Consider the following 15,164-nt stretch of genomic DNA (forward strand, 5'->3'; position numbering starts at 1 on the left):
AGGAGAGCTGAAGGAGAAGCTGAGAGAAGAAGCTGGTGTGGGAGTCTGTGTGTCAGACAGGGTACTACTGTGTGTCAGTCAGTACCAACCTGATAGGTTCAGGTGTCTGTATGGTTAGCCAGAACTGATAGGTTCAGGGTCTGTGCTTTATTTGAAAGGTGTTCTGTGTGAACCAAACTGGTGTATGTATGATTGAGACTAAGCCACGTTACTGTATCTTATTCACTTGATCATTTTATTTTCCCTGTGTGTTATTTAAATAAACCCTATTCCCTTATTTGTTAAAAATCCATCCCTGGTCTGTGTGACTTCTTATAGGGAATGGTTGGTGGCAGCTTAGTGAAACTGTGGCATATCCCAGTAGGTCTGGGGTTGTCACATTGATTGGTGGCAGCGGTGGGATACGACTGGTCCAGTTGTCCAGTGGTCCAGCAAAGCCTTGGCAAGTGTGCCCAGAGCAAGGGGGGTCTAGTCAGGGACAATCTGAGAGCGCGTAGGTAATCTTCTAGGCTTGCCTCACGGGGAGGTAGGCTAGTGGAAGAACGTGTGACCTCAGATTGGTGGGACTAGATTAGGGAGCTCTGAGGCAACCTGTTTTGGCGGGAAAAAGCTGAGGCAAAGCTGTGTGAAGTAGCAGTGATCTAGCTTGTCTGCTGAGAGGCCTAGCAGAGGGGGGTAGACTCTGGCTGGCAACAGTTGCAAGTTAGTGCTGAAGAACAGCAGCAATCTATAGAAGGCTGGTTCTGAGGCAAAAGAAAAAAAAAAGTGGTCGCTTTATTTTGAGGCTTGACTTTTGAAAGCAGCCTGTTCTGGGGGGGGATTATGCCCTTGACTCGAAGCCAAATGGCAGAAATGGGTGAAGTGAGGGAACCCCAGGTAGACCAAGGTTCTGAGGATGAATTTGGCTCAGTGCAGGATGACAGCACGGGAGAACAGAACCCAGAACTCAGAAAATTGCTCCTAGCCCAACAGCATGAACTGAGGGTGAGGGAAATGGAGGAAAGAGAGAAACAAAGACAATTTGAATTAGAGAAAGAAAAAATGCAGGAAAGGGAAAGGCAATTTGAAATGGAGCAAAGGGAAAGGGAGAAACAGAGACAATTTGAATTGGAATTGCAAAGAGAGAAAATGGCGTTTGAGTTAAGAAAATTGGAACTGATGAATCAGAACAATAATAACAATAGGGATTCTGAGGGGGGCCAATTGTCTAAAACTGACCTGAAGAAATTCCCTGTGTACCACAAGGGGGATTGCCCTGAGGTGTTCTTTTCCCTAGTGGAAAGAGCGTTTGTGGACTTCTCAGTAAGGGAAACTGAGAAGATGACCATCATGCGATCTTTAATCAGTGGCAGCCTGGCAGAAGTTTATGCAGAGATGCCAGAGGAATTGCTGAGAGATTTCGCAGAGTTTAAAAAACTGGTGTTTGCCAGACATGGGATAAATGCGGAACAGCTGAGGCAAAGATTCAGGTCACTCACAAAGAAACCAGAGCAGACTTTTACCCAAGTGGGGGCCCAACTGGTGAGGCTGCTAGAGAAATGGCTATCTCAGGAGGGAACAGAGACCTTCCAGCAGCTCAAAGACCTGATAGCGCTGGAACAGTTTTATTCAGTCCTGCATGGGGAACTGAAGTTCCAGGTGAGGGAAAGGAAACCGAAATCTGTGGCAGAGGCGGCCGAGATCGCAGATTTTATTTCCCAAATAAGAAAGCCCTTAGGTGAGGGGAAATCTATAGGTAAACCTAAAGAGACCTACAGCAAGTACTCTCAGGGACCAGGAAAAAACCAGCAAGTGGGAGGGGCCCATGGTGAAGGGAAGCCCTCAGACACGAAACCAAGACCTCAGATTTTGGAGGGAAAACCAAAACAAGATGAGAAAGACTCAAAATATAGCAGAAAATGTTATTTCTGTCAAGGAAAGGGCCATCTAATCTCAGAGTGTGAGAAATTAAAGCAGCTAAAAGGAAATGTGCCTCATGATTTGAGTGGAACCAAGCCAAAAGCTGTGTTCTGTGTCCAGAAAGAGCAAAGCTCCTTGTCACTGAGGGAGCCTGTTGCCATGGCTACTCAATCTGGAACAGATACATCTGCTGATCAGGCTGGGGAAAATGGTCCTCTTGTGGAGGTCAAGCGCTGCTTACTAGTGAGAACAGATTCGCAGTTGTTTGAAACCGCAGGAGTGGACGTAGGAATACTTGACCATCAGTATAGGGGGCTGAGGGATACTTGTTCCCAGGTGACCCTGTGCCATCCAGATATTATTCCTAGGGAGTATGTAATCCCGAATGAGAGCATAAAGGTGGCAGGGATTGAGGGACAGGTGATCTCGCTGCCAGTAGCGGAGGTACCTGTGAACTTTCAAGGCTGGAGGGGAGTTTGGCGGCTAGCGATTTCATCGACTCTGCCAGCAGCCGTGCTCGTGGGAAATGACCTGGCTGAACATGTGAAACGGGTGCTAGTGATTACACGCTCACAAGCTACCACGGAGACAGTTCAGGGGGGTACTGATGAGCCCGAGACGGAAGCAGAGGGGAGTTCCGAAGCTGTGGTGGAAACTTTAACCACAGACAGCCGATTTGGCCAAGAGCAAAAGGCAGACGCCACTCTCCAAAAGTGTTTTGAACAGGTGACAGACGCCCAGCTAACACCTGAAACCCCAGTGAGATTTTGTGAGAAAAAGGGGATTTTATATAGAGAGACCCTGAGGAATATCTCAAAAGGGGGAGATGGGATCAGAAGCCAGCTGGTGGTACCTGAAAAGTATCGCCCCATGATCTTAAAAAGGGGGCACTCTGACATGTTTGCTGCGCACTTAGGGGTGAACAAAACACAACAGAGAATTACACAGAATTTTTACTGGCCTGAAATAGGGAAGCAGATCAAGGAGTTCTGTAAACAATGTGATGTGTGTCAGAGGCAGGGGAATAACCGTGACAGGACTAAAGCAAAGTTGTGCCCTTTGCCTGTGATTGACACTCCGTTCAAATGCATAGGGGTGGATATTGTGGGACCTTTGCCCAAGGCCACAAAGAGGGGGAACAGGTTCATTCTCACCATTGTGGACCATGCCACGAGGTACCCTGAAGCCATTCCCTTGACTAACATTGAAACTAACACAGTGGCAGATGCCTTGGTGGGGTATATGTCCAGGATGGGATTCGCCTCAGAAATAATCACAGATTTGGGTGCATCGTTTACATCGAAGCTCATGAAACGGTTATGGCAAATCTGTGGAATTAAACACAAGGAAACCACTGCCTATCACCCTGAAAGTAATGGGTTAACGGAGAAGTTCAATGGGACTCTAATGCGCATGATTAGGGCTTACTTGGCAGAGAATCCAAACAATTGGGACCAGAAGCTGCAATCCCTTTTGTTTGCTTATCGATCAGTGCCACAAGCCAGCACCGGGTTCAGTCCGTTTGAACTCTTGTTTGGGAGAAGGGTGAAAGGGCCCCTTGATTTAATCAAACAAAATTGGGAGCAGATCACCCAGGATGACCCACAAGACGTTGTGACATATATAGACACCTTGATGAATGACCTAAAGAGAAACCTAGAGCTAGCAGCAGAAAACCTGCAAGCTCAGAAGGTCAGACAGAAAACATGGTATGACCTCAAAGCCAGGGAGAGGCACTTTGACCCAGGGGAGGAAGTGCTTTGGCCTAGGCCCTGCAAAGAGAGCAAGTGTCAGCTGGGTAGCCCAGAAATAAAATATTTGGGTCACATAGTAGGGGGAGGAGTGATAAAACCCCTAGAGGCCAAGATAGAAGCAGTTCGTGATTGGCCTAGACCCAGCACCAAGAAAAAAGTCAAATCATTTCTTGGGTTGGTGGGCTACTACAGAAAGTTCATCCCGAGGTTTAGCGAGATTGCGGCTCCGTTGACCGATTTGACGAGGAAGAAGACTGATGACCGCATCCCATGGACCAGCGACTGTGAGGAGGCGTTCCGGAGGTTGAAGGAGGCGCTCATCAACTATCCAGTGCTGCGTGCTCCAGACTTCGACCGGGAGTTCATCATCTACACCGATGCGTCTAACAGCGGGGTAGGAGCAGTTCTTTGCCAGGAGGATGAGAATGGTGACCAGCATCCAGTGTCCTACCTGAGTAGGAAACTCCAGAAAGGTGAGAGACATTTGGCAACCGTGGAGAAGGAGTGCCTGGCCATAGTCTACGCGATCCAGAAGGCCAAGCCTTACATCTGGGGGAGACATTTTATTCTGTGCACTGACCATTCACCACTGCAATGGTTAAAGACAATGAAAACCCACAATAGTAAACTTATGAGGTGGGCTTTAAACCTGCAAGACTATGACTTTGAAGTGAAGGTGGTCAGAGGGTCAGTGAACTGTGTTGCTGACGCCTTGTCAAGAAGACCCGAAGAATGAAGACGGCGAAGGAACATGGACTATGTATATATTTTGGTGACCAAAAAGGTCAAATGTACTTGTTTATTAAACATGCCTGGTTTGTATGAATAAAGGTAACTTGATGTATTGTAAATGGTAAATGTTTAAATGCCTAATTGAGATGTTTATCCTAGAGTAAGTATGGTATTGTATGTTAATGTATAACTGTTTTTGTATGTTTTGGATCCAGGTTGTTTTTTGGTGAAAAGCACTTTAGCTTTCCCCCTACAAAACAACTTATAAAGAGGGGAGGTGTTACATACAGCACTGATGTTACCTGTCTGTCATGGGTTTGGAGGGAAAGTTCCAACCTATGGGGAGTGGAAGGCGGTACATCAGGAGGAGGGGCTGTACTGTATATATATGTGGAGCTTGTGTGGAGAAGAAGGAGAGCTGAAGGAGAAGCTGAGAGAAGAAGCTGGTGTGGGAGTCTGTGTGTCAGACAGGGTACTACTGTGTGTCAGTCAGTACCAACCTGATAGGTTCAGGTGTCTGTATGGTTAGCCAGAACTGATAGGTTCAGGGTCTGTGCTTTATTTGAAAGGTGTTCTGTGTGAACCAAACTGGTGTATGTATGATTGAGACTAAGCCACGTTACTGTATCTTATTCACTTGATCATTTTATTTTCCCTGTGTGTTATTTAAATAAACCCTATTCCCTTATTTGTTAAAAATCCATCCCTGGTCTGTGTGACTTCTTATAGGGAATGGTTGGTGGCAGCTTAGTGAAACTGTGGCATATCCCAGTAGGTCTGGGGTTGTCACATATGGGTTTTTTATTCTTTTCCTTTTTCAAAAACACCATGAGATACCATCTGTCTCACAAGCTGAGGAGAATTGTTTTATGATTTTTCTTCCTCATGTGAAAAGATGAGACAAATGAGGGAAGGTGGGAAGATTTCCAGGTGGGGCTTACCTGTGCGCTCATGTTTCTGACCTCATTTTAACCTTTCTTATGAACAAATCAATGTCTGCAGAGGCCGCTATTGTCTGCCAGTCATAGGATTTTTAACTGTTATCTGAAGAGGGCTCTGACATTTTTGAGATGCATATGAATGCAGAGCTGGAAGGATTGACTTTTAGCCTCAGGCTGTGTGGCTATGCTTCAAGGTTACAGGTGAATGTTTTATATAAAAGTATAACAATGTGCTACCAGAACCCTCTTTATACTGAACCTCCAGACTAAAAGCAGTCAATAGGGTAGAGCTGTATTGGCCCTGTATGTAGATATTTTCATATACAGTGGTGCCTTGCTTAACAATGATAATCCGTTCCAGGAAAATCGCCATTAAGCGAAAACATTGTAAAGCGAAAATAAAAACCCCATTAAAACACATTGAAACCCGTTCAATGCATTCCAATGGGGTAAAAACTCACCGTCCAGCGAAGATTCTCCATACGGCAGCCATTTTTGCTGCCTGTATAGTGAGGAATCCGTCCCTAAACACAGCGCAGAGCCATTTTAATCACCCAGCGGCCATTTTGAAACCGCCGATCAGCTTTGACAGGTCTCAAAGTCAACCTAGGGAATTGTTCATCGCAATTCAGTGAATAAGTTGTTACAGGATCAGATTTAGTGAAGCAACATGTAACAAAGGAACACAGCTGAGTTAATTGAGGCAGCTGTGTGACAACCAATTTGATTGGTTCATCCAAGAATAAAACTAGCCAAGCTTGCAGAGACAAATTGTTGGGTAGTTTGGGTAGTTTGGGTTGTTGGATAGTGTTTGGTTGTTGTGTTGCTGGTGATCTTGTTGCTGAGAGCTGTATATTCTGCATCGTTGGATGAAGACTTGCCATATTGCAAGGAGAAGATCCTGGGAGAAGACTATCTCCGTGGTGAGAGGAGAAGACTTCGTGGATGCAGGACTCTTTATATTGGTAACAATATTTGGTTACTGAAACTGTAATTTACCATTGCTAACTGAAGAACTACTGTGAATGACCAGGACTGTATAAAAGACCAAGAGAAACTGTATTTACCCCTGTATATATGGACTTTATTGTAAATAATACTTTCAACACTACAACAGTGTCTGTTTGGTTTCATCTCTGGGCAGTTTACTTCACCATTACGCCCCCTGGCGTAGTCTGGTAACGCAGCACCTCTGTCAATTGGTTATGGGCCCAGACAGTGCACCAGACTGCATCCAGGTATAAATTTAAGAAGTTATTGAAGAAACTGCTGACCAGAGAGAGCCTAGTAGTGTGGTCTACAGTCTGTGGTAAAAATGGCCAACGAAATGTCTATGGCTGGACTGTGCATAAAAAAGTTGAATGGGGAGAATTATGCAACTTGGCAGCAGAAGGTTCAGTTGCTATTACAAAAGGAAGCATTATGGGACATTGTAGAAAATCCCCCAGCAGTCCTAGATGAAGAAAAAAGAGCACTAAATTTTAAAGCTCTGGCTATTATTGGGTTAACTCTAGAAGACCGTCTTCTTATCCACCTGAGAGGCCAAAACTCAGCAAAGCAGGCATGGGAGGATTTAAGGAGACTCTTCGTAAGAGATAACGTTGGAAGCCAGATTCAAATTGCCAGAAAACTTTTCCGAACTAGACTGAAAGCTGGAGGGTGTATGCTTCAACATTTAGAGGCAATGAAGTCAATGTTGATGGATTTACGAGAAAAGAACATCACATTTACAGAAATACAAGAAGCATTTATTATCCTGTCTTCATTAGATGAGTCATATGATCAGCTGGTGACCAATTTAGAAATTCTTCCTCAAGCAGAGCTAACAGTAATTAATATAACAAGCAAACTGTTGGAAGAAGAACAAAAGAGAAAAGATAACAAACAGCTCCGAGACTCCAAACTCACTAATCACCGTGATAAGCTGAAGGAAAGTGAGGAGGAGGGGGACACAGCTGCAAGCATTCATTCTGGAAAACGCTGTTTTTCCTGTGGCTCAAGAAAACATCTGATGAAAGACTGTAAATTTAAGAAAGGAAAAGAAAAACAAACCAGACGCAAGAGAGAAACACTAAGCCTGACTGAGGAAATTCATAACTCTGAACAGGCAGAAGAGTGGATTGTCGACTCTGGAGCAACTGCCAGCATGTGTAAGAGTAAACAACTAATATTTAACTACCAACCTGTATCCAACCAACAAGTATGCTTAGCAAATGGTGTTAGTGCTAAGGTACTGGGAAAAGGTAAAGTGAAATTGCCTTATATTGCTAGACCAATAGATGTTTTACATGTTCCAAATTTGAAGCATAATTTACTTTCTGTGAGTTCATTAGCAAAGAATGGGTTTGTTAGCACTTTCTATGAGGAGAAATGTGTAATAACTAGCAAGAGCGATGAAAAATTGAATTGCTATGCTAGAAACAATTTATATAGGCTAAACTGTACTAAGGCTAATAATGTCTATGAAAACAAATGTATACACAAAGATTGTATTCATTTATGGCATCAAAGACTAGGACATGCAAACTACAAAACATTGAGAAAAACAATTGAAAACTCAATAGGAGTTAATTTAAAGCAATGCAATGAATATGTGAATTGTCAAGCTTGCCAATTAGCCAAGAGTAAGAAAGCTCCTATAATGAAACATAGTGATGTACAAGTGAAAAATATATTAGATTTGGTGTCAGTTGATGTAATTGGACCCAAAAGTGCATCATTAGGAGGAGCTAGATACATTCTCTCTATCCAAGACCAAAAGTCCAGGTTTGGATATTGCTATCTCATGAAGGATAAAAGTGCAGTACATGTAGAGTTTGAAAGATGGCTCAAATTTGTAGAGCGTAAAACAGGGAAAAAGGTTAAGGTGGTACAAACTGACAATGGAACAGAGTTTACCAATGCCAAATTTCAAGCAATATTAAAGAAAAATGGTATTACTCACAGGAGAGCCGCTACCTATACACCTACTCAGAATGCCTTTATTGAAAGAAGGGGCCAAACTCTGCAGAATATGGCTGAGGCAATGATTAGGGGGAGTAATCTATCAGAGAAATATTGGGGTGAAGCTACACTTTGTGCGAATTTTTATATTAATATTCTTTGGCACAGTGGAATAAACAACATACCCTACACAGTTTGGACTGGGAGAAAACCAAATTTAAAATTTTTACATGTATTTGGATCTCCTGCTTGGGTTCACATCCCAAAAGAAATAAGGAGAAAAGGAGAGAAGAAAGCCAGGTTGATGTATTTCCTTGGATACCAACAAAATAGGAGAGCATTTAGGTTTGGGTTGCCAAATACCAACAAACTTGTGATAAGTAGCAGTGCTTCATTTAATGAGCACAGTAACTGGGACAAAATATGCAAACCCCCAGAAACAATAATTAAATTGTCTGAAAGGAATGAGAGTAGTGATGATAATGCAGATGAAAGTGACTCTCAAACAGAGCAAGAAATTAAAAGAGAGGTAGAACCTGAAGATATGCAAACTGACAAAGAAATTCCATCCAACTCAGAAAGGAGGGAAACTCTCGAGGAGGACAGAGAATTACCTAGGAGGTCTAGCAGAGAGAGAAAAACTCCTGACAGGTACAAGCCTGAGACCTATTACTGTCTCAATGTGGCTGAACCAGAGACATATGATGACATATGTAATATGCCTGAAAAAGAACAAATAAAATGGAAAGAGGCAATGGAGAAGGAGTTAAATTCATTAAAACAACTGAAAGTTTATGAGGAGGTGAAACTGCCTGAAAAATCAAAAGTAATTGGTTCCAGATGGGTATTTAAAAGAAAGGTGGATGCCGATGGTAATGTGAGGTATAGAGCAAGGTTAGTGGCAAAAGGGTATGCACAAACTTCAAACGACTATGATCAAGTTTTTGCACCGGCTCTAAGACCAGAAACATTGAGATTTGCTTTGACCTATGCAGCCAAGCATAATCTCATGACCAGGCATGTTGATATAGAAACAGCCTATTTATATGCTGACCTGAAACACACAATTTATATGGAAATACCACCAGGTATTGAAAGTGAAGGTAAATGTTGGATATTTAAAAAAAGTCTATATGGTCTCAGACAAAGTGGCCATGAATGGAACCAACATTTAACTAAAACTTTAAAGGATAATGGTTTTGTGCAAGGAAAAGCTGACCCTTGTTTATTTATAAATGAGAGAACACAAGCTATAATATTAGTGTTTGTGGATGATTTAGCCATATTTACAAAAGATAAGAAAGAGGCTGAAGAAATAATCCAAATGTTAAAGAAACACTACAAGTTGAGAGATTTGGGAGAAATAAGTAACTACTTGGGAGTAGAGATAGAAAGAAGTAAGAAAGGATTTAAAATAGCCCAAAAGAGCAAAATATTAAAACTCCTAAAACAATATAAGATGGAGGATTGTAAAGGTGCAGCAACTCCAATGAACATAGAGTTCGAGAAAGAAGATATGAGTGGCCCAGAATGTGATATTGATGTATATAGATCACTGGTAGGCAGCTTACTATATTTGAGCAGATGGTCAAGGCCAGACATCTCTATAGCTGTAAATCTGCTATCTAGGAATGTGAGCAAGCCGAATGAAAGGCACATGCAATCAGCAAAAAGAGTACTTAGGTATTTAAAGGAGGCACAAAATAAAAAGCTAAATTTAGAACCAGTGGGAGAACTGTATATTACTGCTTATGCCGATGCAAATTATGGGAGTGATTTAATAACCCGAAGATCAACATCAGGCATGACTGTACATTTGGGAGAAAGTTTGATAAGCTGGAAGACAGCTAGACAGAAATTTATATCGTTGTCTTCTGCCGAATCTGAGTATGCAGCATTATCTGAATTGTGTACAGATCTAGTATTCTATAAACAATTGGCACAAGATCTGGGTGTGAATATAAAAACACAAATAAAAGTTTTTGAAGATAATCAAGCTGCCATACAGATGGCAAACTCACCAAATGTAAGAAGCAGATCTAAACACACAGATATCAGATACCAAAATGTAAAGCAAAGCATAGAGAATGGGTTAATTGAACTGGTATACTGTGGAACAGAAAATAATAAAGCTGATTGTTTGACAAAAGTATTGGGGCCAACTAAACATAACAAAGCATGTGAAATGTTGGGAATGATATAATGTATGTGAATGTAAGAAGAACTCTGTATATGTTCAAGGCAATGTATAATGTATGTTACAGAATTGCTATAAACAATTGGAGGAGATTGACAGGTCTCAAAGTCAACCTAGGGAATTGTTCATCGCAATTCAGTGAATAAGTTGTTACAGGATCAGATTTAGTGAAGCAACATGTAACAAAGGAACACAGCTGAGTTAATTGAGGCAGCTGTGTGACAACCAATTTGATTGGTTCATCCAAGAATAAAACTAGCCAAGCTTGCAGAGACAAATTGTTGGGTAGTTTGGGTAGTTTGGGTTGTTGGATAGTGTTTGGTTGTTGTGTTGCTGGTGATCTTGTTGCTGAGAGCTGTATATTCTGCATCGTTGGATGAAGACTTGCCATATTGCAAGGAGAAGATCCTGGGAGAAGACTATCTCCGTGGTGAGAGGAGAAGACTTCGTGGATGCAGGACTCTTTATATTGGTAACAATATTTGGTTACTGAAACTGTAATTTACCATTGCTAACTGAAGAACTACTGTGAATGACCAGGACTGTATAAAAGACCAAGAGAAACTGTATTTACCCCTGTATATATGGACTTTATTGTAAATAATACTTTCAACACTACAACAGTGTCTGTTTGGTTTCATCTCTGGGCAGTTCACTTCACCATTACGCCCCCTGGCGTAGTCTGGTAACGCAGCACCTCTGTCAAGCTGTTCAAAAAATGTCATTTTGCGAAGAATCAGTTCTCGAAGCAGGGAACTGATCATCTCAAAGCAAAATTCCCCCATTCAGACCATCGTTAAGCGGATTCGTCGTAATATGGGGCAATCATAAAGCGAGGCACCACTGTAGTGGCAACTAAATCATTTTTAAAGGAGCAATGTTGTTATGTGCTGTCAAGTCACATCTGACTCAGGATGACCCTATGAATGAGCCATCTCCAAAATGTCCTGTCCCCAATTGCCCTGCTCAGCTCTTGTAAATTCAAGCTTGTGGCTTTCCTTAGGAGTCAGTCCATCTTGTACTTGGTCTTCCTGTTTTCCTCCTGCCTTCCACCTTTCCCAGCTTTATTGTCTTTTCCAGAGAATCTTGCCTTGTCGCAATGTGCCCGAAGTAGAATTGCCTCATCTTCAACATTTTTGCCTCCAGGAGAAATAGGGAGGTGTTCTTGGTTTGGGAGTTATTTGGAATCTGAATTGAAACAGGGGTGTTCATCAATTTCCAAAACAAATCCAGAAAGCCAGAAGTGGCACACTTGAATCAGAGCTCTCTGAACCTGTGGGACTTCCATTAAAAAGCCTTATTTTTTTAAAAAAATGTGCTAGTGAGTCTCACTCAAAAAATGAAAGTAAGACTTTGACAGTATCAGGAAGCCGAAAGCAATGAGAGATTAAGATCTCAAGCACTAATGAAAATCCTAAACGATTCTGTAAACCCTAGTCATGGAGATCCCGGGAGAGCTCAGATCAACCAGGAAAATTCTGTTGTCTCAGGAATGGCCACCATTTCATGGCTTCGCAAGAGAAGGGGAACATGTTCATCTGTTAGAGGCTGCTATTTGCATTGCTTTCATCTTCGTGACAGTGGATATGCATTGGAGATGGTGGAGATGATGATGGAGATGCTGATGATGATTCTGCTTCTCACTAATAATCCTGAGGGGCTGAAAAACAGGAGGATGGGATATAGATTTTAGGGAAATACAGAATTTAGATTGCTCTGCTCAATTTCACAATGGTGTCTTCTCAACAAAGAGGAGAGAGGCTGTTAGGAGAGATTCTCAGTAAATGCAGGAACTTTGCACCTGGAAGCTACATCTGTACTGGTTTAATTTTTATGAAAACAATATACTACTAGCTTCAAATCCATTGTTTACTGTTTAATATCTTGCCACTAACATGTATCACAAAGCCACAATCACCTAATATCAAATGTAGTCTATTTTGTTGTGATTTTCTGTGCTTCAACTATCTTTGCTTTGTTTGTTATTACCTGGTAAAATTCATTTCTTGTACATACTGTATTTGCCTTTGAAAAGCCCACATTATAAGCCATTGCAGTGCAACATGAACATGGAAGCTTTGTTTTTTCCTTGAATTGGCAGTGGGTTATTTTAATGATCAGTGACTGTATAGATTTGGAAAGAGCAGTCATGTTAATCTCTGCAAGCACATATGAAAGAAAGAAAGAAAGGAAGGAAGGAAGGAAGAAAGGAAGAAAGGAAGAAAGGAAGAGAAGAGAAGAGAAGAGAAGAGAAGAGAAGAGAAGAGAAGAGAAGAGAAGAGAAGAGAAGAGAAGAAAGAAAAACAGGAAATAAAAAGTTTTGTGGTACCTTAAAGACTAACTGTTACATTTTAATGTGAGTTTTTGTGGATCAAAACTATTTTCTCAGGCATCAGAGTGACACTATATGACTGTCATATTTATGTATGGTGACCAGGTTGTGATACAGATGGTGGACAAAGTGGCAATGATTTGTTGGTTAAGCTGTCAGGCTGTGAGTAATGCCAGCTATCAATCTACAAGATAATAACAGCACAGTGTGTGAATCAATATAGCATTTCACACTTGATAATGAGTTCAGAATCTTTGATTGATATTCAGTACTTCTAAGTGTGTCTCCAACATCCGTATATATATTATCTTAGCTACGTTTTTTTTCTGTAGTGTTTTTCCTTTAGACTTTCAAGTCATTCAAAGGAAGCCCAGGTAGATTGAAGTGCTCTGAAACAAGTTTTTGTCTGTTGCCATTTCTGATGTTGGATTTATGTCCATTAATTCTTTTGCACAGAGATTTTCCTGTTTGTCTCGTGTGAAGTACAGAGGGGCATAGTTGGCAAAGGATGGCATAGATCACATTGGCAGAGGAACAAGTAAGCATCTCCTATGTTGGGGCCTATAAATATGTTTCCAAAGTAGATGTGCGGGCAGAGCTAGCATCTGGGTTTGTAGCAGGGTTTCGTTCTCATCTCTGTATTAATGTAGTGTAGTCCATTGTGTGTCAAGAGTTGCTTCAGATTGGGGTATTGTGTGTAAGCAAATAAAGACCTGCCAGCATGGGCTTGGGGGAATGAAGTACTTAATCAAGGGTTCTTAAGTCTCTCCTCTCAGGTGAGATGCATGGTATTTCTACAAAATTATACTTCCCATTTTAAATGTGTACTTATAAATGAGTGTGTGGGGATCTTTGTTGCTTTGTGCCCTTCATCACCTTCTCCTGTTCATCTGCCTCATGGTGCATTTCCTTTTTCTTTGATGGTGAATCTATACCACCCTTCACTCCACCTCAAGCAGGCCAGTTCAGTCTGTTGAACGACAGGGCCTACCTTGCAACATGAACTTGCCCAGCTTGTGGAACAAACTCCTCTTACTTAACACTCACTCATATCTTTTTCTCCACAGTGTATTAAGTGTGTGCCTTTGTGCTTTAAAATTTATGCATTTTAAAGTATGCTGAAAAGAAGATCCAGCTTGGCATTTGATACCATGTGTAGAAAATCTGAGAGGTTTGTGATTATTTGTGACAAGAAGTATGATGAGCCAGTGCAGTTAAGCTTGAAATTTGATTTTAGAAGAAATAAAAGAGAAATTTTGTGTGTTTCTCTTTGAATAATATTTGATATTAATAAGACATACTTCAAAGGGTTTCTTTTCCTCATTTTTCACATGAATCTTGGTGTGTTTTGCTACTGTTTGTCTAACACAGAGATTCTATCTATTAGTGAGAGTCTGTCTTCTATGCCATCTTTATATCCCCGTAAGCATCAATATGTGGAAGTCATTTGGTAGAAAGGCTGCTCTTTCTCCAGTTAATAAATACTTTTTCATAGGGAAATCCATTATATAAATATTAAACCACAACTAAATCAATTACAATATGAGAAAGAAAGATAATTCAAACCATTTTAAAGCATCTCAGTTAAAATAGTAATTAAAATAGAAGAATAGAAAATTGCAGAACATCTATCAATCTGTTGCTGGTGGCCTACCTAAACAGGAAAGTCTTGGGATCCTGGAGGGAAGACATTAGGGAGGTACCAATCTAACATCCATAAGCCAGGTATTCCAAAGTCTGTGAGCCACCACCAAAATGCCCTCTCTTGTGCCCTCGCCAAAAGTGCCTCTGAAGAAGACAGGTTGTATGGAAAAATATGGTCTTTCATAGTCTGTGCCCATGTAATATAGATCATATACTTAGGTCATGTGTGTATTAAAGCAGCATAAAGTCTTCCAGTAGAGCTGCTTCAATTGGTCAGGGGCCTATTACATTCTTGTTCACAAGAGAAGAATATGAACCATTCAAAAGTCTGTTGTGAAGAATCTGCAGAACTCTTTGCAGACAAAATTCCTTGGATCCACTCTGATCTGCATCCTGTAATTGATACAGAACCTTTGGATGTAGCCTGTTTACATTAATCGGTGTGTGTGTGTGTCAATTTCTAGAGCATGAGGATATAGACAAGATGCTAGAGGGGTACAAGCTAATGCCTAATGTCAATAATGGATTGAATGAGATGGAACAAACTGAAGCTTAATCCTAGCAAGACAGAAGCACTCCTAGTGAGTCGAAAGGTCAATCAGGGAATAAAGTGTCAAACAGTGTTGCATGAGCTTGCATTCCCCCTAAACCTTAGGTTCACAGCTCAGATTCATTCTTTAGGCTTCAGTGAAGTCAGGAATAACTTTTACTGTTAAAACCTA

At 41.3% G+C, this 15,164-nt stretch overlaps 1 protein-coding gene across 4 annotated transcripts in view; it reads left to right on the forward strand.

Moving 5' to 3' along the window:
• Positions 1-15,164, forward strand: part of LINGO2 (leucine rich repeat and Ig domain containing 2) — an 878,998-nt gene that overhangs the window by 370,385 nt on the left and 493,449 nt on the right. For 2 of the 4 annotated variants that reach the window (XM_078384884.1, XM_078384885.1), the window contains exon 3: positions 13,255-13,336. The exons of the other annotated variants lie outside the window; for them this stretch is intronic. The gene's annotated coding sequence lies outside the window, so the exon portion shown is untranslated. The remainder of the gene's footprint in view (positions 1-13,254; positions 13,337-15,164) is intronic. 4 annotated transcript variants of the gene reach the window in all.

This window comes from Pogona vitticeps, chromosome 2 (genome assembly GCF_051106095.1).
Source record: "Pogona vitticeps strain Pit_001003342236 chromosome 2, PviZW2.1, whole genome shotgun sequence".
NCBI classification, from domain to species: Eukaryota; Metazoa; Chordata; class Lepidosauria; order Squamata; family Agamidae; genus Pogona; species Pogona vitticeps.